The following is a 3,198-nucleotide window of genomic DNA, read 5'->3' as shown; positions in this document are numbered from 1 at the left end:
GCTTGTATCCACGCGTGTTCATTACATCTGCATTCAATAACATTGAATGAAAACTGTTAAGTCGGTCTAAGATTTCATGATAGAATCTATTTGTTCAAGTAATGTGATAGAGAAGTATTTGATTAATTGCATATGATCTTACCCTTAATACATTTAATGACTGTAGCATACCATGTTTGCCTCTGCTGGCGGGCAATTTTTCGATAAAACTATTCCTATGGCAACATCCATGGATTATGACACGGACTTGATTGATTCGTAGGCGTTTCTAGCACATTTTAGAGGGGCTCAAGAACCCCTCAACTGAATCCCAGCACCCCTAAAATTCAAGACTATTATTATTTTACGTTTGTATCATGTATGCTTTTTAAAGAAGCTAACAAAATGCATAAAGTACTTTGTTGATTCTTAATTTTTCATCAAAATTACAGCAATTGCGTTAAAAATGTACAAAACTGTGTAATTGATCTTGCCTGAATGGCAGCTCAGCATCCCAAAACCCCTGACTCTAGAACCTTGCATTTTTGAATAATCTAAATTAAGTACTGTTTGCCTTAATGTGGACATATATAAGATGTATTTTTTTTTTTTTTTACATCAAAGGTGAATCAAAACAAGTGAAGCCTGACACGTGCAAGCGGTTAATAGTGCTTCCGAGTCGGCGGCGCCAGCTGACTTTTCCAAGTGCGAAGGTCGAGAAGGGTGAGCTCAACTCGACGGGATTTGAAGGTGAATTGAACATGAAAGGACAAGGCCTCAAAAGCCAAGAAGGACTCACTTGTGCATGTCAAGGAAACCTTAACTGCCGACATCAACTGCAGCAGTTGTTGAACCATTCATTCTTTGTTCTTGGCGGTGTGTTATTAATGAAATTTAGTACTTCTTCTTTGTCCAAAAATGATTATTCACTTTAATTCGTATAAGGAATTTGGTGAAAATAGGGCCGAGGAGAAATTTTTTTAAGATTGTGGTGAAAAGAGCACACCAAAAAAGCGTGGCACAATATGTTATCTTTTCACAATTTTAGGTGAAGGTGATATGTGGATCCGTTTTTTGTGTGTGTTTTTTTTAATCATTGCTAACTGCCATACAAGTGTCAATAAAAGTAAAAAATAATAATAATACAGGTATGTCACATGAACATCGCACAAATTATTTATTTTCATATCACACGTGCTTTTAGAAATAAGTTAACCATTGCAAACATTTTTGTGCTTATCTTTCCGGAAAGCACCGATTCTGACGAATGAAAACGGAAATTTCGGTGCCTCATTTCATTGCTCGACTTTTATTGTTGTAACGCCCCCTTTTTTCTTCCGGTGACAACTTGCGTGACCTGCGCTGCAGTAGCACCTTAGAGATAACGCGATGATGCCAAGCGGTCAGGACTCAGAAGGATGACTTTACGAGTGCAACATGCAACAGGTGTAGGTCAACTTTTGCATGCAAGGGAGGTAACACCTCAAATTTTATGAAACACTTGGCGACTCAAGGAGTCAGCATAAAAGATGAGCAGTGCACAGTGTTTGACAAATTAGGTGCTAAAAATCCAAGCATTCCACTCGCAGCCCTGCCACTGCCAGTACGTTGGAAATGGCCTATGACATCCGATGACAGCAGCCTTTCCTCTTCTTCAGGTAAGTCTCATCATTTAATGCCAACCACAAATCTTTCTATATTAGCTAACTTCGGTTAGCAAACTTGTTAGCAAACATTTGCCATTCAACAGTATGTGTGTGACAAAATGTGTTTGTGGCTTACTTTCTGCTTTACAGTGAAAATCAAAAGTCGTTTATTTTTGTATGTAAAATGTTCACAGGCACACAACAGAAAGGTTAACTAAATTTAGTTGGCTAGGTGACCTACCTGTCGCGAATATACCTCCTGCCTTGGGCTGTGTTTTGAATAGTCAAAATGTGAAATGTTAAATGTTGTTGTCGTGAGCTAGGCTACTTAATCAGCTGTATCTTCTAAACTATTTTGGTAGTAATATTTTTTATTTTCATCTCTATTTTACTTAACATTGTGTTTTCAATTTAACCCTGCGAATAAAAGGGTAGTTTTGTTTTTTTACATTTTTTTTGGGGCAGTTTTGTATTTTTTAGGTACCAGTTTCAGAACCGTTTAAACACCAAAACCGTTAAAACTGGTATCGGATAAATCTAAACGATACCCAACCGTAGTACTAACTAGAACATGGACTCTAAAGAGATTGACTAGAAATTTTGAGACAAGCTCATACAACTGGTCCAAAATCCTGCTGCCCAGGGACTGACTTTTAACTACTGTTTGAGATCATAAATCTCTCTCCAACTTCTCCAAAATGCTGCTGCCCGAGTTATCCGCCTATTTCTGACAGATGCCTAAATCTGTCAGTGAATGAGCCCCTCGGCATTTCCTAGACTAGAAAAATGAAGAGACTGACTGGGACAGGGACTCTAGCAAGACTGGACTACAAGATGAGACTGACTAGAACGGAGCCTTTTGGAGAGACTGATTTGAACTACGAGAAAAAGCTACAAGATACTCAATTGGTCCAAAATGCTGCTGCCTTAGTACTGACTAGAACTATGAGTAGAGATGTTGAGGATTTCCAAATGGTCCAAAATACCTCTGCCTGGATGTTGACTTGAACTACGACAGCAGATCACACAACTCTCCTACTGGTCCAAAATGCGACTGCCCAAGTATCGACTAGAACTATGAGAAGAGATTGTCAGGCTTTCCAAATGATACAAAATACTGCTTTGTGAGTTCCGACTAAAACTATGAAAACAAATCACGTGACTCTCCAATTGGTCCAAAATGCAACTGCCCGAGTACTGACTAGAACTACGAAAACAGATAACGTCTTCGCTTTTCCTTATAAGGAATTTTTCCTTGCCTCCGTCACCAGAGTGCTCGTGAGTTGCAGCTGGTATTCTTTAAAGGTGTGAGGAGACACCTTTCATTGAGAATTGGCGCTCTATAAATAAAAAAACACTTCATGTGTCATGTTTTTTTTTACGGCATAGCAAACCTTCTCATGACTTCCAGTCAAACTGCAACAGTCAGGAGGTCTCTTCTGAGAAATAGCTGCCTCTTTCTCGCTGTCACTCTCGGCCTCCGCACTCAACCGTCTTCGTTGATAGGGGCGGGGGAGAGGGAGCGAGGGGGAGGGAGGGAGGGTTGGGGGAGAGGGGGAGGGAGGGAGGGAGG

The sequence above is a fragment of the Vanacampus margaritifer genome, chromosome 13 (genome assembly GCF_051991255.1).
Source record: "Vanacampus margaritifer isolate UIUO_Vmar chromosome 13, RoL_Vmar_1.0, whole genome shotgun sequence".
NCBI classification, from domain to species: domain Eukaryota; kingdom Metazoa; phylum Chordata; class Actinopteri; order Syngnathiformes; family Syngnathidae; genus Vanacampus; species Vanacampus margaritifer.
The sequence above is the reverse complement of the archived record's forward strand: the minus strand, read 5'-3'. Positions refer to the sequence as shown.